We start from the raw sequence: 23,893 nt of genomic DNA on the forward strand, positions 1-23,893 counted from the left end.
TTAAGTTTCTGATTTTAATATAGCTCTGGACTAGGTTTTCCTGTGCAGCAGTGAAATTTCACCCACTGAGGGTCTTCCAGAGCAGGCAGGACAGATTTGAATGATACAGGTGTATATTGATCATGCAGAGAACCATAAAATTTGTGATTACACACACAAATGCAAAAATACACTTTCACCCTTCTTATTTTTTAATCATTTATTCTTGAGACAGAAAAGTTTTCATTGGTCAGGAGGGACTGCAGGAGCTCTTTGTCTCTCTCACATTCTTTCCTCTTTTGCCTTCTCACTCATTCTCTTAAATTGCATTTTCATAAATTATTCCAGAAAAGAAACCATTTATTTTCCTTTGCAAAGTGCCTTAAGGTTCAGGTAAGTAAAATCTGGGTCTGAATGACCCTTACTTTCACATGACAACACTTAATGAATAGGATTTTTGTAAAATACCTACATTTTTAGACATTTGCCCATACAAGTACATACTGAAGATTCTGATTTTTTTCCACCCACTTCATTCTCAGAACTGTGAAGTAGCTGGTAGCAAAGGAAACTTTCTGGGGATTGCCATTCACACAAGGATATACACACAGCTTTTGTGTTTGCTTGGAGACTAACAGCACTTTCTAAACAGCCAGAGATGCAATTTTATAAACAATGGAAGCAGTTCTACTGAAAAAAAAGATTTTGGAAAACAAAAATACTTTTTACTAATCCTGGTAACAATTATAAACTTGCACAAACTTTTGAAACAAGAACATAAGAAGATAAAATGAGATGCATAAGAGGAAAAGAAAATTAATAGATATTAAAAATGTACTATCAGAAGCAGGTAATTTTGTGACCTCTCCAAGACTAAAGATTTGAGATTTGATTCAATCACAAGTGATCTGTAGAGCTGCTGTTAAATTTCCTATTCTTGCTCACATCAAAAACTAAGATTTGCTTTAATAGGGGTTGAACATACACAGAGAAAAAACAATAATTCTGAAGGGTTATGCTGCTGGCTTTAGCCCTACCTGCATTTCACCTGGGAAACACTAACAAGTGCTGCATTTCTTTGATATCTAACGTCTGCAGACAAAAATTGCTCATTTAATTTTAAATGTAGGTTACGACCATGATCTTGTTTTAGTAAGGGACTGATGCTTTAAAACATTCTTTTCTTAAAGAATGGCACGGTGTGGGAAATGACAGTATTGTACCTCAGTATGTTTGGCTTTCCTCAGTCTTTATAATGAACACACCAAAGGGAGTCAGTACAGCAGAGGGAATGCAACATTTCCTGACATCACCTATTTATCTAGCACAAAATTGGAAAGACTTTGAAGGCAATGAAAACAATTCAGAGAGAGCAAGGTCTGGCCACTAGTTCTGCCCTGGCTATATGTGTTCATTCCTTAATTCACCAGGAATCTCAGTCTCCTCATCCTGTTTCTGTGCTCAGTGTTGGATTTGAGCTGCTCTTTACTATGTTGGGGTTTTGCTCCTCTACTTGTTGTATTTTTTTCTGAACACTGAAGCATTTTTTAAAATACTAAAAAGAGCATACAAACATGCAACTAAACCAAAAGAATCAAGCATGGCACAGTAGGAGAAGAAAGCTTCTGGGGAGAGAAAGCAAAACTGTGTGACAGATGGAAAAGTCTCAATGGATGAATGGTACTACTACAAATAAGTAGCAGGCAGCCAGAGGGAATCAAATAATGATTATAGAAGAAAAATGAGGGTTAAAAATGGGGTAAAAAAACCTTCAGCACTGGCAGAAAATTCAAAAGTAGCAATATATAATATTTTATATATTAAATAAGGGAGGTTTAATCATATGCTTTCCACAAACAGGGAAAGCAGTAAAGACAAAGAAGGCAGACAGCTGACAAGCATGCCAGTGTGGACAGTAAAAAGCTCAAGTGTCCTTGGAGAGGAAGGAATGTACTGCAGGATTCGGTCTGGCATGCCCCCAAACCTGAACAGATTACCTTCTGACGATCAATACCTGTAACCACCAGAGGCCTGTTGGAGTGTTTAAAAAAAAAATAGAAAAAATCAGCTTCAAAGAGACCTGGTCCCGAGCTCACATTTTCTTTTTGCCACTGGGTGCTGAGGTAAGAGCTTTGGACAAGGCTCATTTTTCATCTCTTTATAGGTCTGTGGATGGAATATGAAGTGTCCCAGGGCTTCGCTCCGCCGGCTTCCTGTCCCAGAGAGGAGCACTCTCAGGATGACACTCGTCCCCTTTGACCAAAGCTGGCATCAGATCTTTCACAACCGCCTGGTTAATGTCTCCTTTAACATCCATGACTCCTATCCACCTATAAAGGAAAAAAAATGAAATCCTTATTGTTTTCTTAATTTAAGTCCCGTTTCTTTTGGAGAGAGATAGAAAAACCAAGAAAGTTCCTCATTTTGTTTGAAATGTCACTGATCAACAGTTAGATCCAAATACAGCTTAGCTATTTTAGAGAAGTACAGTAGGCTCTTTTTCAAATACTATACTATACCTGAATAGAAATTAAATCTCATATTTTTCCCAATAATAGAATTTAATCACAAGCACATGCAGAAAAAAATGCATTTAGACATTACTATGAGTAGGAAGCAAAAATTCATACATATTTCTGGAGTCACAGAGTGCTCCATATAGTTTGATGTCTCCAATTACAATTCCATCTTTTTCCTCTCTCATATTTAGCTTAATTTTCTTTTGTCTTTTCCCCATTCATTTTTCAAATACTGCAAGGCAGTGCCTATTTTCCAGAAAGAACTGATGCAATTTATTTTTTTGTCCATCTACCTTCATTGCTGTAAATGACTGATCTGAATAAGGGAAAACAGAGAACAACAGCAAATCTAAGCAGCTTTTTAAGGAAACAGCAAAGAAAAGGAAAAAAGGAAAGAAGAAATAAAGAAAGGACTGTATTATTAATAGCAAAGTCCAGGATGATGGATGAAAAGAACAACAATATCCTTTAATCATAAAGCACTAACATTCCAGCAGTGCTGGTAAGTGACTGGAGCAGTGAAACCATTTGAGACTTAAACAGATGGATTAGGAAAGGTTCCACTGTGGGTTCCTGGACAGATTTCAAAACAGCAGCCTGGTTAACTAATGCACAAAAAGCAAGTGATTCTTCCAATCAATAAGCTTTTATGTAAGCATATTTGAGTTATAATATTTAAACACAGCAGACAAGTGGGGAATCAGAAATTCCTCATGCTGGGCTAGCAAAAGAGTAAGTTTTACTTGAATCTGGAGATCTCTTTTTTCCCAGCAAATCGCAAAGGGATTTTATAGCTAATGTTGTCACCACATGTTCATCAATATATTAACAGCTCCTGATGGTTTTGTGAAAATGATGGTGAGTTCCAAGTCCAAAAGATGCCTTTTTTTACAAATATTTTTTTAAATACTCCTTTAGGGACAACTTAGCCAGATTTTCATTGAATGAAGGAAACTACACTAAAATTAATCATTGACTGCCTTTTCCACAAATAATTAGAGGGGGAGTACAATCAAAACCCCAGGTCATAGGAGCAGATTCCCTTCAGCATGATAACATGTATTCTAGGTAAGAAATGGAGATGGAAAATGGTAATGATTTTATAAGCATAGTTTTACACATCTCTATTTCAAAATATCTTTCAAAGTAGGCTATAATTTTTAAGGAATTACTGGCAATGACTACTGTCTCTCTTAAGTACCCAGTTGCAGATAGAAGTATGATATTTCATAAAGGTTTCTAAAAGTGACATACCATAGACCTTTATATAAAACGATGTTTTTTATTATTATTATTATTATTATTATTATTATTATTATTATTATTATTATGTCTAATAACTTGCAGTGTTCCAAAAATAGCACCACAAGGGGAAATTTCAGGTACAAAGGAAAATTTCAGGGTCTTGTACGATACTTGGAGTTCTAGGCCATGGTCTCTAGTGCTCTGTTTGTACCAAAATGAAGAGAGCTGCAAATTTATACAGATTACCAATATAAGCTTCCCCTTCCCAGCTGAAGTCTGGCTAAAACATATTTGATCTTAAATCTTACACTTATTCAGACAGGAATTTTGCTTATTTTGCATCATATCATATCCTTTAGGAAACACTTTGATAGTGTTTCCTAAAGACTAACCTTTTAGCATTTTGAGTTTTCACATTTTGGGGTATCTAGTCAGTTTTCACAATTCTTTTTGAGATTCTTCATGTCTATTACCAAATTACATCCACCTGTAAAAGTCAGAACCAAGAGAACACTGTGGAAGTATACACTGATTATGAGTCCCAATGGAGTTTCAAAAAACTCCCTCCCACTAATATTCGACCAAGTAAGAAAGAACTTTTCAGTTTTGCAGGACACTTCAGAATCAAATCTCTCATTTAGTTATAAATATATCCTGCAATTTGCCAGCACACAAAGTAATCATTACATGTGTAATATTTGTCACTGGCTTCTTGCCTGCTAGAAACCAGGTTGTAATTGCACATTTTGATGTCCCAAGGACTTTGCTGTCTGAAGTATCAGACTGATGTGGAGCTAGGACTTTGCTTCTTTCCATCAAGGAATTTGGACTCCATGACCTATGGGGTTTCTAGTTTGGCTTTCCTGGCTCCCCTTTAAATTGCCAGCCAGGACCTCTGCTGAGTACATGTGTAGGTCTCAACAGATGTATGTATTTGCCTCAAGGTTTACAATGCAACTGTTCTTCATAAATTGAAAAAGGATACTGGGGGGTAAAGTGCCCACAGTCCCAAAGCAACAGGTTTATTTGTCTGCCCTATAAGAATAGTATCTTTCAGTCCCCAGGGTATGACTCTCAGAGGATTAAATGTCATTCATTGTCAGAGTAACTAAACAGTTGGCAGAAACTTGTAGTAAACCTGTAGTATTCAGTAAAATCCTCTGAAGACAGCGGAAAGAGTTCCTTCCAATTTTCTGAATGGGGTCTTCCCCTTTCTGAGACTAAAACCATCTTTTCCTTCTCAGTCTACATACCAGTTGTAAGTAAAAAGTCTTTTTTCTTTTCCTGTTTACTAGTATGAATTTCAGAGTGAAGGTGGAAGAGGAGGAAGAGCATTATAAGAAGTCCCGCTCTTGCGTTTCCTCTGGGCCAGTGTGTCTCTAACTCAATCCCCATCAGTATATGCTGCATTTAGTGTTTGGAGCAATGGCAGCATAAATTCTCTCTCCTTTTTCTAGTTATTCCAATTCTCTGACATTTTGTGATGATCTGAGGGCATGTTTACAAGCAGTAAAAATATACTGATGTCATTAATAGACTAGAACCCAGATGCTATGATTCAACTTCAGCTGCCAATTACTGCTATTTTGAATACAAACAAATCTGAAAGTAAAAACATCAAATTAAGGATATTAAATATGTTAAGCAGATTTTGAGGTTTTAACCTATTTCTTCTTTAAAGGGAATTACAAATTCCAGAAAAGGAATAGAGTTCTTGCCTACAATTAAAACAGTAAATAGTATTATATTCTGTGTAGCTCTTAGGAGTTTGATCCCCCACCGTTATCTGTGGGATGCTTCACACTGCCACAGTAGGGCAGTTCAACATTTCAACCTCTTACTGTAAAAATTAACCTGTTTTTTCTAATACATTTTGAACTCTGTTCACAGAAGCCCACATTGCATGAAATTCACAGGCCCCCACAGAGATAAAATAATTCTCCTTTTTGGTGCACCGCTGAGGAATGCTAAAAATAGTTGAACATACCAGGGAAAAAATCCTTTGGGGACTGCAGTGTCTTTGCCTCTCTGGAAAGAAAACAAATAGATAAGCATATATGTGTACAATTACATCCAATTTCTGTATACTACACCAAGTAGTTAGTCTACATTCTGGAGATTCCTGAATCTCCCACCTATCTAATTATTATACTTCTCTATTCCAAATGTAGAAGAACACTGCATTAATCTCAATTGCTGAATAACTAATAGCTGCTGTTGCTTCCATTTAGTGGGAGAACATCTTAAATATTAATACACGTAAGAAGCATATAATTTTGTTGAATATATAGATATATGTGCACATATCTAAATGTAGATGCACTTTCATGCACACATGTGTGTGTAAAAAATCCTCAATGCCGTATATACTTTGTTGTCTGACTTCAGATTTATTTGGGTAGAGTCTTGCATCACTGGCATAATGCTTACATGGAGAGGTTGGATTGACTTGAACCTGAGTCACTAGGAGGACAAAGGTTTTTCATTAAAACCTTGCTGATTAGCCCTAAAAATGGCACTGGTGACCTTGGAGAGAACACTAGTTTTCTTCACTAGAAGCATGGAAGATTTGAAAGTGTTAAAGTCCTGATGCGCATATATACACTGATCTCAACACTTTGATCTGCTCTACTCTCTTCTGACTTATTTTTTGGAAAATTTTTAAGGAAGATGTATCAGCAGTAAGACCAGTTAGAATACATTTCATCTTTAAATATTCCTATATACTACAATATATGTAAAAAGGCATTGAATCACACTTTTATAAACAGCACAAAAAACTTATCAGGAGTTGAATAAAAGACGTGTATGTTCATAACTGGCTGTGGCGAATTTCTTTTTGGATGCTATGTGTTTTAACAGCCCTTTATTCCTGTCTATATGCCTCTCAAAATGAAAACAGTTTTATTAGATGTTGTGGCAGCCTTCAGATTTTATTCACACAAACAAACAAGATATTACTTGGTGCCAAATCATTTGTATGGGTACTGAACAATCATCATTAGAGCAGTCAGCATTAAGCACTCAGAAATGGTTAACACTCCAAAGCATTTAGGTAGATATAGGTTTCAAAAACAAAAGAGGTTTTAAAACTGGTTTTCATCTATCTAGATTTTTTTTCCTTTTTAATGAAAGTATTCTGCTTTTACATAAGATACCATCAACTCATCCTTAAAAAAGGGGGATGTGTAAAAGTGGAAATGTTAAAGTGTCCTTTAACCATTGATATTAAATATTAACCCAAATTAAGAATAAAAATAAATGAAGACCCCTGATGGATATTGCATCTATATGTAGCACACTTTTTAACATTCACTATATATGAGAGTAATCATGTTTTTATTCATGCAAATGTTCTTGTAGGAAGCACCTGTAGTGAACATGGTGTTGTAATGAGATATGTAGGTCATATCATAGAGAATGACTGTAAAATTTAGCCACTTGATGCACTTGCAGGTGTGAAACATCTCTGTTCTGATTAAATGAATTTCAAATTCTGTGACAAGAATTAACATGCCCTGTGCAGGACTGGGTGCTGAACACGCAAAGATATTTATAAATTCCTCTTGATGCTCTTAATATTAGGGTAATCAGTTTGCTCTTTCCTTTCCATTTGTAATATTTATTTCATGTAGTACAAGAGATTGCCATTTCAAACTATCTCTGTTTGCTTGGCTTAAGGAAAAAAAATCCTAAGGTTTTTTTTAGTACATCTGTCCCCTAGTCACTGTCTTCACTGTTATCTCTAAATCATGAGGCTCGGGACAACACGAGGCCAAAGACAGAACTTTGCTTTGCATATTCTTTGTATGAGGTTCTGGTTGTCATAATTTATTTTCTTTTTTTACATTTTCACACCACAGCCAACTTTAACTCAGAGGATAGGTTTTAACATCATGTCTGCCTCTGTCATCAAAGGACCAGTGGCCAACAGAGGGACATGCTACTCATGGCCTTTACCTTCCCTCCTCCAGGGCTTTCCTTCATCTCCTTGCAGACCAACCACTTGGACCCAGAGCAAGTCTCAAGCTACTGCTTTTGTCACAAGATGCCTTAATTCTCCCTCAGTGTTCCACTTTTCTATATCTTAATCTGACTCCTATAAAGAGTCTAGAGTTACTCAAGTCTGAATGACATTCCTAATCCACCAGTAGTTAGAGCTGAGCCATGGCTCAAGGCTTTCCTTATCCCATAGTCCAGAAATGAAGCTTGGTATCTCTCTCAGAAGAGCCCAGGCTTTATCTGGGCCATCAAGTCAGCCACAAAACCATGCAAGTTAATTGGAAGCATTAAACTGAGAAGGATTCTGAATCAAGCCATGACCGCTATTAGCAACTGAGTACTGGGGTAAAGGTGGATAATAATTTTTTACTATACATAATGATTGTCTTAAATTTGCACATTAGGCAAATCCTCAACAGTGCATGGGGTCACCAGAAATCATGCTCTCAGGTTCAGCAGTTGCACAAATACACAGAGAGCTTACGTGAACCAGAGAAATGAAACCTGTCCAAGATCCTAAAAGCTCCCAAACCGACATGCAGCTTTAATGTGAGCAACTGTAAGATGATTTATTTTTTTTCAGATCAAATACACAAAGTTCTGGATGTAATTCTGTTAAGCAGTTTTACATCTTGCCACTAGGACTTTTTTTTTCTCTGTGCTAAGCTTTAATATCCTTTCAAATGCATTAATGTGTCCCTGGAACAGACGCTTAGAGACTCCTGCACGCTTTGAATATTTCCACTTTAAAGAGGGCTTTCAGTACGTACTGAGACTCTGTGTACCACCTCCCTGGCACCAGAGCTTGTAAAACACTAAGGGAAATGCCTCTTTTCCCAAAACATGTCCAAAAAGAAAAATCCTGCTTCAGGTCATCCCACAGTTAAGGAAAAAGAAAAGGTGGGACCATATAAAACACCTCTTAGAGATATACACAAATATTTGTTTCCTTTTCAGCTGACTCCAATCTCAGAGGTTTGCATTTGAATTTCAGGTGTGAGCAGTGCCTGTATGCCAAACAGAAGCTGCGGCAAAAACAGTAAACTCCAACCAGATTCTTTCAAAAAGCTCTGTGTTCTTTTTTCTTTAAATGCTATAATGCAGCTCAATATAATGGTAGGAGTTCATGTATTGGAAGGGTTAATTTCAGACAAACAAAATATTACTTTTATTTAAAGGTTCAACATTCAATGTCTGCACTCCAAGTCTGTGAATAAGCCTGAGTTCTAACGAGCCTCACATACTTTCATTGTTATTGCAAAGAATTTCCACATTGAATATAAGACTTCATATTCCTACCCTATAATGACTCATAGTAGACAGGTAGGGCTGAAAAAAATGTCACTGAAATACTATTAAAAATACCCCAAAACCTATTTGATTTGTAATTTGATCCTCTGGACTTCTCTAAATGCTTAGTTGAGTAATTTGGTTAGACACTCTGGTGCGTCTGAGTTTTATCTTGAAAAGACACACTGGAAGAAAGTCTTGAAAACTAGTTCTGCATGCAGCAGCAAATATCTTCTAGTGCTCTGATCATATTGCTGTACTAGCATGCAACTACAGAATTATCCCACTCTCTGCATGGATCTCAAGTGCTCTTTCAAAATGAGTTCTTTCTTTCCTATCAGCACTGAAGCTGCTTGGTAAATGCCTTTTACAGATCTATTGACATTCATGCTTTTAAAATAATAACTTTATGGACACTCCAGATAATGAAATAGAGTTCATGAGAAAATGTAACTGACCATCTACTTACTTGTGGGTCTGAGGAGGGCTTTGCACAGAAGCTGGTAAAATGAAAATGTGGCATGCAGGAAGGATGTGAGGATTGATTTGTTATGCAAACCTGACGAAACTCAATGGGGAATTTTGTAGTTTGATGAAAACAAAAATTAAAGCTAAGAATAGCAAATAAAATTATAGTAGTATAAATAAACCACAAAACCACCACAGCATGTAAGCTTAAGTGCAATAAGAGGTGTATTATGCCTTTAAGTTGAATAAACTCCTCACAAAAAGAGACTCTGAATTGCAAAATCTTGTTTTTCTAAGGGATAGGGCTTTCTAAGAAGTTTTGTAAAGTGCATCTAAACATGCATTAGCCCACAGCATGAGGAACAAAGAGAAGAAATTTGAGGTGTGCATGCAATTGAAGGGCTAGGAATTTACTGGGATCACATGGATGTTGTGGGATAGATTCCACAACTGCAGTGCTGCAATAGGTGCTGCACCAGACCTTCAGGAGAGATGGGCTAGGATGGAAAGCAGGAAGGATGGGCTAGGATGGAAAGCAGGAAGAGTTTGCCTGCATGAGAAAGCAGCAGAGATGCCTGGAGCTCTGCCTAGGGGTGAATGATGAGCCAGCTGAGGTTTGTGGGTCAGGAGCTGCGTGCAGGAACACATAAGCAATGCTGCAGTGAGTGTCTTGCCCTCACTACAGTGCAGTGCAGTTTGGTAAACCCCTTTAGGTATCTAGGACTGAAGAAAGGTGCACAGGAACCAAAGACATCAGATTTTGCATTCTATGCTTACCACAGAAAAATGCTCAAAGTGAGGACTCTACAGAAAAGTGCTAAAGACAAAGACCTCTGCTTAACAGTTTTTGCTGTGTCAGAGGCAAGTCAAAGGAGCTTGCAGTAACTAAAGTAACACTAGAAAGGAAGAGCAGAGCTGGAAGTTTGCAGTGTACATTGCCAATAAGTCAATATATTAAGGAAATGTAGCTATAAATTTCCTGGAGAAAACCATATTTTTTCTGTAAGTTAAATTATGTTCCATGCTTTCTGGTAACATCTATTTTAAACTACACTGTACTGCAAAGGCAAGGTTTTAGAATGGTCTAAATTAGTCCATGGTGATTATCCACATTGTGCAACTTACTACTGTTTTATTAATGCAAGATTAAAGATAATACTTTACTGGAAGAGATAACAGCAGAATTAACCTCTATTTACCTTGACATAATAAAGATTTAATAAAACATGGGAAAATGTCAATGAACAGCATAATTATTCTAACATGAAATTTAAATGTAACTTAATTCTGTATTCTGCATATTTAATGCTTTAAGATTAGTCATCATTGTTCTTTTCTCCCTCTTACAATGCATACTTAAAAATATTTCAAGCAGACTCAGACAATTTGCTTATTAAATGTATACTAATTTATTTAAAGTTTCAGATGCATTAAACCTTAAACTCCCTTTTTTTTTTTTGGAAAGATATTCACCAAACCCCAGTAACCAATATATCTCCATATCTCACACTTGTCCAAATTTTTTACTATTGAATCAAAGAAGCTCCTTGCAGTTTTATTATATCAGACAGGCATCAAAGGGGCAGAACACATAGGATTGAAAAATAACACAGCTGCACTTTGCAATGGAGTGTTCTGTATCTGGCCGTGTTTTGTTGTTCATGTAATACTTTTCAATAAACAAAGATGTCAATCAACTTTCTTTGCAGCACATCACATTTCAGATTTAAACCACTTCAGACACAGAGCTGCCCCAAGCTCACACGTTTAACAGATAAAAATTCAGCTTTCTGTCAAGGCAGAATACAGTATTGATTGTAGACTGTATTTAGGCTGGTGTCTGTTGGAGCTATATTACTTCCAAACTCATACAAAGTCCACTATGGAGACATAACACAAAAATTGTTTCTTGATTTTTTTAAACTTTCTACATTGATTAGTGGCAATTTCTAAATAAATGACAAAAGAAAAAAAAATTTAAAAAAGCAGCCAGGGTTAGAGTCTATCCAGAAATCAGTGATGGGGGAAGTTACAAAAACACGATAGTAATCATGAAAACTTTGATCACTTGATTTGATTCTAGTGCTTTGCAAATTAGCATAATTATTCAAACATGCTTCATTAAAAATCACGACTGTACAAGTCCTTCAGTTTAATGATCCAAGAACATACAGAATGAGCTAAGCTTTAAATAAATACATCAACTTCGTACTAGATGGCCATGTCAGAGACTGGCAGGTTATTTATTTTAAATAAAATACTGAATGCTCTCTTGTTCCTTGCACAGTGCAGGAGACTGATGACTTGCTAAAAGGTGCAGCATGTTAGCTAGTATATTTTATTGTTTATCCTCACATCCACCTATGCTTCTCCTGGGATCCCATAAGGTTGGATATCATGTCACTCCTAAGCTACTGGGAGATTGCCATAAAATCCCAGTAAATCTCCAACTAATTACATTTGAACTGTAGGTGTCACTGCTGATTTTGACCTTTAAAGTTTGGCAGAAGTTTGACAGTCTTTAAGGGGGCCCCACACTCTGCTATACTTTTTCTGTCAAAATTTAAAGGTATGAATAGGCTACAAAATTAAATATGCATAAAAAAGTAAATAAAATACCCTGCTTATTAATATATAATTTCCCAGAAAAATCAAAGAAATACACTTATCCATGGCAATCAAAATCCTTGAGAATGTGATGACATTCTCCAAAATCTGTAGCTGACAAAACACCAGTTGGCATCATTGGAGGGTTAAGAGAAACTTAACAAATTTGACAGAGGAAAGGGAAAACAAAATCCAAGTTAAGTTGTCACTCTCTGCTTAATTTCATATATACATATATCTTGAGACATAGCAGGGCAGCTCTTGTGAGTGGCTGTGAGTTATGTTCCTGTTAGATTGTTACTCCTAATGTGGCTGTTTAGTTTGGGACTTTGCTTTTCTAAGTATTGGGGAACTGATTACCAACATTTTATTCATCCACGGCAATTATCTCGGCAGTGAAGTATCATTTTACAGCCCCACTTTCACCAAAATCAAACAAAACAACCCTCCCTACAAAAAACTCCCAAACAACAATAACAACAAAACCCAAACAAAGCCCACAACTGGCTGCCAAGAAAAAAACTGCATAAAATCTCTCCCTGCTAGCTTTCCAGCCACAATTGCAAATGTCCTACTGTCCAGACTGTGAACATCCCAGCTGTCATCCAGGGACCTTTAAAAACTGAAACAAAGCCATGTGCCAGCAATACTAATAGCTGACAGAGAAACTTTGTGGAATCATGGAACTGTAGAATGGTTTGGGTTGTAAGGATACCTTGAAGATCATCAACTTCCAACACCCCATCTGTGAGCAGGGACACCTTCAACTAGACCAGGTTGTTCAGATCCACCACCTCCATTCTGGCCTTTTTATTTTAAAAATTCAAACAGAAATTTGCAAGTAAGGAAATGAAGGATATTAACACTTTTTACACTTAAAAAGTTGGTCTTATGGATCCATAAACATTGATTTAAGTGAAAACACTAAAATACTTTTGAAGGAAAAGAGGATGACTTCTGAGAGGGTTCATTATTTCTTATATTTGCCTACAAATCGTTATGTTTCTGAAAATTTTACATGGATTTTTTCATACAATTTTGAATTAAGCTTGTCTTAATTCAGATTTGAATCTCAGCAATAGATTATTGTCATGTGTTTCATACTGTCTACATGTAGTTAGCTATTATTTGCAGAGAGGCAGTTTTTGAAAACTCTTGAACCAAATGTTTTCTTTCAACATTGAGGATTTTGTAGTTTAGGGGGAAAATGACACAGTAGGTTACTGCAAACTCACAAATTGTTTGGGAGACAGAAGTCTACAAATAATCATGCACACTCAAGTATTATTTTTTGATCCTTAGGGAAAATGTCATATTTATCAGGTCACTAATAAAAAGGATTGGAGAATAAAAGGTTGGGTTTACTTTGTTTTACAAAGACAGGGTAAAAACGCTTAAAAATTGCAAATAAGGGAAATTAATTTCAAAGGAAAGGTCAAAAATAAGAAAGAACATCTCTAAAATTATTTAACTGTTGAGGGCTAGCTATGCTAATTATTTCACAATTCCAGCTACCCTGTGGGGCTGGTCACAAGAATTTACTGCACAAGACAGGACTGGCATTCTCTGGGGAGATCCCAGTGCTATGTACACTCTCCTCTTTTTATAGCAGGCTACCCAAGCTCTCTCCCTCCCATTGGACTGTGCAAAATAATAAGAAATGAAAATGTTGATTACATTTCTTTCCTCCTCCATGCTGCAATTTTCAATCCCTTCTTTTCCTGGCCTCAACAATGATCAAGTACAAAAACACCACATGGTAATGCAGAGGATTAGAGCATTTCCCACCACCCTGCCCCAACCCAATTAACCTCTTTTAATTAATATTTCTGCTGTGTTGCTTAATTTGCACTTCTTATTCTGGCTTTTCATGCCTTCTTTTCCTCACATTTTGAAGACACACAGGTAAAATTTGTCAGTAACAGCCTTTGAAAACCAATTCTTTTGTAATAATAATTTTGAGATTATAATGGTTACTCTGCCATGAATTTAGTGTAAAGACACACATGACATAATCAATGGAGAAATTCACAATGAAGAGCTTAAATTCAGTGGCATGCACCCATACACTCAGTTTATTTAGGCAGATCCTATTGGGAACACTATCACGGGGCTACAAAAGAAAAGAAAAAGCCACTATAAAATTTAAAAGTCCTTCTATCATAGCAATGTGAGAGGTTTTTCAGTTTTAGTCTTTGGGCAAGATTTTCTTATTTTATTGCAATAATACTTTTTTCTGGTGGCCATGGGGACAACACTTTTGTTCATGCAGGAACCCTAGATCAAATGATAGCTGAGAGACTATTTTAAATTTATGTAGCCTCAATTTTCAGCCTACAGGTCATTCAAGCTCAACATTTCATTAATGAAATGCTGTCAATATTTCCCTGATATCGCCACAGGTTGACATATGGCATAATTCCAGTGTCAGATTTTCACACATTAGTGACAGGAAAATCAAGAATATTCCCCAAGACACCTGAGGTATGATTAATTCTCTAATAGTCTTTCTGTATCAGTTTGAGAGGAAGAGAGGGATCTTCCAGGGATGAAAGAAAGTGGGAACATTAGAAAGAAGACAGCCTTGGCTTCTTGCCTGGAGCACTGACTTGGCCAGCTGCCCCACATGACAACCTTTGCCATCCTGAAGCCCAAATAAGATGCCAGCAGCAAGGCAACAGCTTGTAATGTACCTTGAGCAGAAATAATGGCAACATTATCCCATGAAAGCATCCGCGAGGAAGAGGAGTTAGTGATGAGGGTAAAATAAAGGTGAACGTCTTCTATCTGTTGGCTTAGGGATGGGAGTCTGTCACTATTTTTGAAGGTTAAGGCAAAGTTAGAGGAAAAAAACCAGTGCTGAATATTTTCTAGAGGAAGCAGATGCTCAGGGATGTCCTTCGCTAAGTTGAGTATTAAGGCCAACATTCACATGTTTGAAATTAAGAAAGCTGGACAGATTTGGCATTGGAAAAGGTCCAGGTCTGGTCCTCATCAGGTATGCAGGGACATCTTAGCAATGGGGAAACAGTTGTCAGTGAGATTGTCATTGCTGAGACACCCAAAGCCTCCAATCTAGAGTATCTATTTTTGCTCTAAAGTAACTGCCTTTTAATAGGATAAAACACATCAACTGCACATGAGCTGGCAGGCTGAAGAACAATTAAACCACTTTCAGAACCAAGCTTTGCAAAAAAACCCTCATTTGTTTCCCATTTTCCCACATTGTTTTGTATTTTTGAGGCATCTACAATCAAAGAGCTAAATGGCTAAAACAACCTAAACACAAAATTTGCAAAATTATTTCCTTGCTGGCTAAGCATGTATCAAGCAGCACCACTGATTAAAAGCAACAGTTGTTTTTTAAGCCCTAAAATTTGTAATGGAATTTGTACTGAGCTGAAATTTGTGATGGCAATGATGACAAGGCCACTAACCAGTGCAGATTTAGCAGTGGTGCTATAACAAACAAAGTAAAGCAATATTAGTCTTGCACACAAAGTAGGTTGTCTAATGTATGGAAGTCCACTGTCTCCTTCTAACATGAACTTCATTATTAGAAAGTTAGTTTGGATTGTTAAGCATAGAAATTATGAAAATGAATGTCAAAGACAGTCCATCCAACACATTAATTTCCAGTTTCAGGGAAACAGGATGTGCACAGCTAGACAGACAGAGACAGACACAGAGAAAGGAGTCCTAGTATTATAAATACACAACATATATTTAACTCATCACATCTCTTATGCTCTTATGCTATTTTTCAGTTGTTGTCAATGTGGTATAGGCAATGTTTTTATACCCCTGTGTATTTATATATGAGTTTCCCTTACTGCAAATTACCTTTGCTGCAGAGCAAATCTACAGCTTTGTTCCTTTCTGTAGTTTTTCTGTTTTTCCCATTCACTGTGGACTCAAGATTACTGAGCCAGTGCAAGAGCAGAAACCAATGCCTTTAAGTGCAGAATACTGACAAAGAGACAAAATGTAAACCCAGCTCTTTGTAAGTAGAAAATCCTGCTCTGGAAAAGAAGGTGTGCTGTGGTCTAACTGCACCTGTCAACTAAGTCCCACACAGCCGCTCACTCACTCCCACTGCAGCAGGGAGGGGGAGACAATCAGAAGATCAGAAGAATAGAAGTAAGAAAAGCCTTGTTTTGAGCTGAAAACAGTTTGATGGATAAACTGTTCTGCACACAAGCCATGCATACAAGCAGTACAAAAAAGGAATTTGTCCATTGCTTCCCATGGGCAGGCAAGTGTTCAACAATTCCCAGGAAATCAGGGCTCCACTACACTTAGTAGTGACTTGGGATGACAAACACCATCACTCTCAATGTCCATCCCTTCCTTCTTCTTCCCTCAGCTTTATATGCTGAGCATGATGCCTTAGGGAGTGGAATGTCTCTTTGGTCAGTGGGGTCAACTGTCCCAGCTGTGTCCCCTCCCAGCTCTTTGTGACCCTCTACCCCTGTTGGACTGGGGTGAGAAGCAGAAAATACCTTGACTCTATGCAAGCACTGGTCAGCAGTAATGAAAACATCCCTGCACCAACAACACTGTTTTCAGCACAAATCCAAAACCCAAAACAGCCCATACTAGCTGCTGTGAAGAAAATGGACACTATCCAGCCAAAACCAGTGCAAAGTGCCCAGGATCTGCCATCACAGACCTTAAGTTCTGGTGAAAATAAAAGTCTTCTAAGTGCTTTTTGCCAGCAGTGAAGTAAATCAGAAAGAGATGCACATTAGGGGACACAGACCATCTCATGGCATATAACGGATGTGCCAAATTTTTGAAGTAGCTTTTGAATGAGAAGAGTTGGAAAATTTTTCTCAGTTGCATGTCAAGTGCAAGGCCATCCTCTCCCCTCAGCAATCTGCCAACACTTGAAAAGAAGAGGCTTGTGAGGTGTTCTGGCCATGCTGGGTCACAATATGATGCGAAACCAGAACAGCATGAGAAGAGCCTTGCAGAAGCTGCGCACATGTGGCATACACCAATGGCAGAAACATGTTCTCTAGAGTTGAGGAAAAAATGATCCTTAGATTCTAAAAGCTGGTGCAGCTTTTCTTGTCTCTTGAATGATGCTATTCTGGGTGGATTTAAGCCAAAAATTATCAGTAAAACTGGTATTTGACTAAAATAAAATCTTGCAGTGCATATACAAATACAATTAATTCCTCAATACGTAATTCCATTGAAGCTGTATGAATTTTTTACCAATATATTTCTCAAGAAGTATTTTTTCTGTGCAATGACTGAGTGGGTGCGAAACATTTTGTTCTTTCCAAATGAGCACCCAGGGTATATCCTCTGTGAGGTTAGAGGCCTAGCTGTCTCATCAAAACAATATTTTTCATGGTTTCTGCTTGTACTTTCCAGCAATGTTCTGATACAATAAAAGTATAGCTGTTTTTTGTCATAGCACTTATTCATCCAGATTCAATTCAGTACATACACATTGCAGACAATAACAGAGATCTGAGGAAAAGATTGCTCAACTATATTCCTATTTTTCAAAGGAGATGCTCTCTTTTTTAAAAAAATAGATTTAAATTTCTTTCTTCTCATTTTGATCATCATCAGAAATTATCACCAAGATGGAAGCATAAGCTTCAAAATTCAGGTGTGGCCTGAGCTCACATTCATAGTTTTGAGATACTTCAGGATGCTAATTTCAGGATTTTGATTTCTATCCTTGCAGAGATGAAGTCTCATCACATTGTGCAGATGTAGGAATATGGCCAAACACCAGACCCCACAGGTCTTTTACATTCAGGGTGATTGGGGAGATCCACAATCACAAATTTCTGTAAAATTGCATGTAACTCTGTGGCCAGCATGATAGGATAAATGAATAATGTTCACAACTGATGCTGCCCAGTAACCAAACTGCATCCAACTTTTCAGACCAAGAGAAAAGTTTCAGGATCTGAGCTATACTGAAAAGAAGAGCATCCAACCATTTAATAAACTTCCTATTGGTCTTTAAAGCAGAAAACACCCTGAGTGGGTTGTTAGATGAATTTAGCAGCAGGGAAGCCAGCAGCTCATCAGCTTTCTCTTCCTCAAAAGTACTTATTGCAGTCAAGAGGAATTATTGCTGGGGTTCTCCAAGCATGGTGATGTTTTTGTTATAATAAAAAACTCTGAACAATGCAATTGCACCCCCCACAATTATCCTTTTGTTTCTCCACTGCAATGATGCACTCTTTATGATGTTCAAGATTTACAGAAGCTTGTTCATTTTCTTATGATGACCACAAAGTCTTCATCACAAATTCATATTTTGCATTGAAAGAAAAAGAATTCTGCAGAAATGCTGGTCATGCTGTCATCAACAGGACCCTTCTCTTTATCTCAGCAGTTTCACAAGAGTTTTCTCAATAAGCTCCAAATAAAGAGGCCTGAATAAAGTCTGAAGACAAAGCTTTCAGAAGTCCTATCCTGTATGTGAGCACACCTAGGTGCTGATGATCTATGACCTGTGAGGAAATGCTGGTGTTTCCTTACAATCACCGTGGGTCTTTGATCAGGCTTGGAAGAAAAAACTCCTCTGCTGGGCATCTCTCTCATTCCTAACCAATATGTGGAGTAGAAGGAGAGATTTCCACCAGTGCCTGCACAGCACCAGCAGTGTTAGTGTATATAGTCAGTTTTTAGCTTGTTAGTAACTATTGTCACAATCAGTCTTCCCTACACATCCAGCAGGAAGTATCTGGCCATCAGCACTGCTGAGCAGCACCATAAAGTAATGAATTGACATAATGATCAATAATGGAAGGAAAATGGCTGTATCTATATCTATAAGAAAAAGAGAAACAGATGTGTGACATTTCAAAATTTAAATATTACTTCATTTTTTTTACTATGAAGTATCTGAGAAAGGTAGACAAGAAAAGCAACTTTTAAGCCAAATCCAAAAATGGTCATTTCAGCAGAAACAATTGACAGTACAAGAAGTAATCACACTTCACCTCACTGTTGATTTGATTCTTGAATGTGCTTGGTGTGTAAAATAATGCAAGCCTATAATAACAGAAGACAGGTAAAAAGATTTCCATTTTCTGTTTTGCTACTCCCTGGCTGGAAGACCAAAAAGAAATTTCCAACCTCTAGATATTTTTTTATTTACGACCTACAAAACAGATACAATAGAACAGAATCAAACTGTGACATTTAATTAATATTTGTAAAGCAACAGGACATCAGTAGACAATAAGAATTATATATTTGCCAAGTACACATTTTGTTCCCCACAAAATACATCTGTCAATATTTGAAGGAAATGCAAGATGTCTTTTATTCGGCTCTTGGAATGAACCTATTTCCCTTTATAAAATGTGTTCCATTTTATAGCAACCTTCAGAGATTGGTTCCCCCTATCTTCTCGCTGATTAATGCCTGAAAAATGCTTCTGTGTTTAAAAAAGTGGCACAAATGGGGTGAGGACTGCCCTGAAAATAATCACTTGACAGGCATGTTATTCACATGATACTGATAAAGCCCACTGTTGTTTTCCTTGGGGTAAAAGGGGCTTCTTCCCTTACCATACAAATAGCATAAAATATGCAAATGAATCTTGCATTCAACAAGTCAAATATTCTGCATGTTTAATTTACAAGTTAACAAAATTCAAACCATTTCAAGAGCTACAAGCATATCGTAAAATAAAAGACATAGGCACATGACAGAAGTTGTACTTTTGTTCATTGATAAATTATTTTCTAGAATTCACATTAACAACCACATTACTGAAGTGCTCTCTAGCCCTCCAGTGTTACAGTTCAAGGTAATATGTGACAGATTTGAACATTCTTAAGGAAGAAAATCTCCAGAGTGTGTAGATGGCAGCTTTGCTCACTGGGAGATTACAGTGGCTTTTATATCTGTTACAAACCTGCAGTTACACTGATAACTTCAAAAGTGGAATATTATATATCATGCTAAAATTCTCCACCAGCCCATTATGTCCTTTCTTTGTTTCTTCTATGCTTGCTTTTTTTTTTCCTTTTTTTTCTTTTTTTTTTTCTTCATTTAGCTATTGCTGGCTTGCCAGAGATCTTGAACTTGAGAAAGGTTAGACATCACAATGCTGAAGCAGTTTGTGAGCATCAGCAGATTTAGCTTGTAATTTCATTGATCTATGTGGGCTTGCTGTTTGCAAACCAGCTGCTGCACTGTTTCCCCACAGCTACTGATCTGAGTAGCATTGATTTTTTTCCCTTACATTAACATAGCATTACTTCTTTAATGGGCATTAAATGACTGGATGTAAATACAAACAGGGCTTCAACAACAAAAGAGGGAAAAAAAGCATTGGTTCTTTTTATTTAAAGAACTCTATTAATATTTTTCAGAAAAAAATTTAAAAGCATGAGTTATTGATCAAGATAAATGCTATTTTTAGTGTTGTGATTTCCACACATTTCTTTTGCCAAGAAATAATCTTTTTTCTTCACTGTGTTTACTCACAGTCCAAAATGTTGCATTTATAAAGATTGCCTTTTTGGCTCAGTAAAAATGGTAAAATGGATTTTTTTTTAATAAGCATCATAGAAAGCAACACAAAATCTTTTCATTTTGCTTATTCTAAAACTAGATGAACCCATTTCAGTTTTGAAGGAGATATCATCTGTTAACTCTCATTATTTTTAAAAAAAATTAATGGACTTCACTTTAGAAAGAGTGAATGTGAAATCTGCAGTGCACCATGAAGTGAGTATCTCACATATAATATACTTAATATAAGGTCATAGTCTTCCCATGTGCTACTTTAGTGCTTTAGTGGGTTGTGCTTTAAAGAATCTTACAGAGTCACAATTCAATGCAGTGTAGAAAAGACAGTGGGGAAGAAAGTAAAGCAAATGATACAACCCTGACCAAACTCAAACCCCAACCCCCAGAGCCAATTTGCTCAGTCACTTATGAGTTAACCCGATCAGCCAAGGGTTCCTCATTATCTTCAGAAGCAGGTGACAGCCAGCAGAGATGTCCATGCCAGAAGGAGATGCAGGACTGAATGTTGTTCCTACAGACCCTTCATGAAGAAGAGACAGGATTGAGAGGACTGGGAAGGAACAGGTGAGAGCTCCCAAAGAGCACCAGTGGTGGGTTACAACTTCTGGGCTGCAGGTGACAGTGGGCAGCAGTGTCAGTGCCGTAATTAAGACTGCCTCTAAAACACAGACACTCCAGCAAGATCTAACAAGAATGGGATTTACTTTTAAGTATTTATGAAGGAGGATTTTTATCTTTTATGATAAACACAGTTCTTATTCTGGTCATGCAGCTGGATTGCCCTGAGGAAAAGGTCCAGTGACCTGACAGATGGGAATTCCTCATTCTTGTGTAACTCTGTCTACTCCTATACCTAGAGAGAGCAAATCATTCCACATGGCTGCTGCAGGGATATCTATTGTATCCCTACTCAGAGACTAGATAAATTATTCTCAGTAGAATGTAATGATGTAAAATATGGTGCTGGAACTGAAAATAACCCATAAAATGAGTACCAAAATTTATACTTATCCAAGGTAAAATATATGTGTGTCAATCTCACCAATCTCTCCTACCCTCACAGTATTCTTGACTTGACTAGCTAACGTTAATGCCAGTTTTAGAAGATAAAATTTCCAAATCATTAAAAAAAATATTAAGTAACGCTGAACCCTTAGAGCATCCTACTATTAACCTCTTTACACTTATAGAAGAAGACTTTCAGTGCAAGTTTTTCTCCATCATTTACTCAGTTTTTATTCCACTGAGAGATTATGCCCCTTACCTCAGTTATATTTTTCCCTTAAGAGTCTTTCATGAAGGATCATATCAGGATTTTTTTTAAAATCCAAATAAATTATGTTCACTGGGTCATCCTTATCTTCTAATTTATTAACTTTCCCAAGGCACTTTAGCAGGTTAGAGAAGTATGCTTTCCCCTTACCAATGTTGAGCAGGTTTGACCCTATTAGGTTATGCTTATCCATAAGCTGAACTATTCTATCCTTAATTAGTCTCAATCAGTTTCCCCAGAAGCAAGGTGGAGTTCAATGATCTTAATTTCCAGGATGTCTTTTTGGTCCTGTTTTAACAACAGACACCATATCAGAAATTTTCCAGCCATCACTGATCAATATCACATCTTCCTGCAAGTGTCTCTTCTATTCTGATGTATATTCTGCTATCTACATTAATCATTTTCTCTTTTTACATGAGTCTACCAAATTACTCAGCACTTCCCTTGGAAAAGGCTACAAATTTTGCTAGTGCTGCTCTGCCTCTAATATATTTAGCTTTAATATATTCTGTATAACTATTGAACTCTTTTTCCAGTGTGAGTACGTAAATGCAGATTTAGTTTGATATTTTTTGTTGGCTTTAACAATTTTCCACCTACAAGTACTCAGATGAACATCTATTCACTTCTTCCTTCAAAGTCATAAAATCAGTTTTGCAGTTTTGGGGGCCTTTGGGGTTTTATTTTTGTGGACAGACATGGACCATAAATCTCAATGGATTATTTTCTAGCTTAGCTTTCAGCATTCTTCTTGGACAAAGAGTGGAAAGGAAGAATCAAATCCAAACACCACCATACATAATAACTGGTCACACTCACCAGCAATATCCAATACCAGGAGTTATGAAAACTGGATTGCATATAAATCTGAGAAATGACAGAAAGAAAGAAGTTGTGAAAAGGTATAGATTTGTATTCTGGTCTTGTAGGAGATGTTCTTGGTCTATGCTTTAGGTACACAGGTCTTAATGATCAGGAAATATTGTTGAACACGATTTTTAGCGAAAAAGTATTGAAAATTCTCACTGAAATGTGTACATGGCTAAGTAAAGGTCAGTAAGCTATTGAGTAAACCTGAAGTGCTCACATTAGAGGATTAGAAACTAAGAATTTTCAGCATTCAGTGAAGTCAGTGGATTTTCCTCTAGAATTTGAGACTTACTGTCCCTAGCAGTCAGATCTGAGTTTGAATGGATGAGAAAATTGAAAAGGAACTTTTAGTGAAAATTATGGGTTTGGTTATGAGCCAATATAAAGCCAATATAAAGTCACCAAGTATGAAAGCCCAGGCTTCAAACTGTGCCTCGCTTCTACAACAAAACCCAAAGTCCATTATCTTCACCTGGGTTTGAATTTCAGTACAAAAATATCACATCGCTCTAACTGTAATTATTAAGGCACATTACTGCTGCCTTTGTTTTCCCTTCAGATAGAAGTTTCAGTTTCATCTGTGTTCAGAGATTCTATGTGCTGCACTGTTAAGCACAGATTTCTGCTTAAATTATAATTCTATCAGCTTTAACATATGAAAATAGAACACATTTTAATGTGTGTGTTGAACATTAAATCATTTTTGCTTCAGGGAAACTCTGGTAAACAGTAACTGTCAAAAATTATAATGACACAAAATTAAAATAATAGAAAATAGTCTGTAACAACAGCTTTTCTAATCATGTTAACAGAAGTTCAGCTCTGCATCTTCTAAGTATTCCTTTACAGAAAGCAGGAAGGTTGAGTAAGAAAAGCTAAGGTACACAATTTTACACCATTGAAGAAAAAGAGCTGGAAATTATCTTTTCTACCATTCTTTGCCTGCTTACTGTGAACTGCACATCAATCAATGTAGGAAAAATGGGACCAAATTAATATATGTAACTTTTTTTGTTATGACAATTCGATTTTCATTCAGGAATTTTAATATGTAAACAGTTTTTTTCACAAAAATACCAGAAAATATAAGAGTATCATTTAAGCCCTGTAAACT

The 23,893-nt window shown here is 36.8% G+C and overlaps 1 long non-coding RNA gene across 1 annotated transcript in view; it reads right to left on the reverse strand.

The window, feature by feature from the left end:
- Window positions 1-1,812: 1,812 nt before the first annotated feature.
- LOC131081445 (uncharacterized) overlaps window positions 1,813-23,893 on the reverse strand; it is a 195,902-nt gene continuing 173,821 nt past the window's right edge. The window contains exon 5 of the long non-coding RNA XR_009114260.1: window positions 1,813-2,309. This is a non-coding gene — a long non-coding RNA (uncharacterized LOC131081445). The remainder of the gene's footprint in view (window positions 2,310-23,893) is intronic.

The sequence above is a fragment of the Melospiza georgiana genome, chromosome 3 (assembly GCF_028018845.1).
Source record: "Melospiza georgiana isolate bMelGeo1 chromosome 3, bMelGeo1.pri, whole genome shotgun sequence".
Classification (NCBI taxonomy): domain Eukaryota; kingdom Metazoa; phylum Chordata; class Aves; order Passeriformes; family Passerellidae; genus Melospiza; species Melospiza georgiana.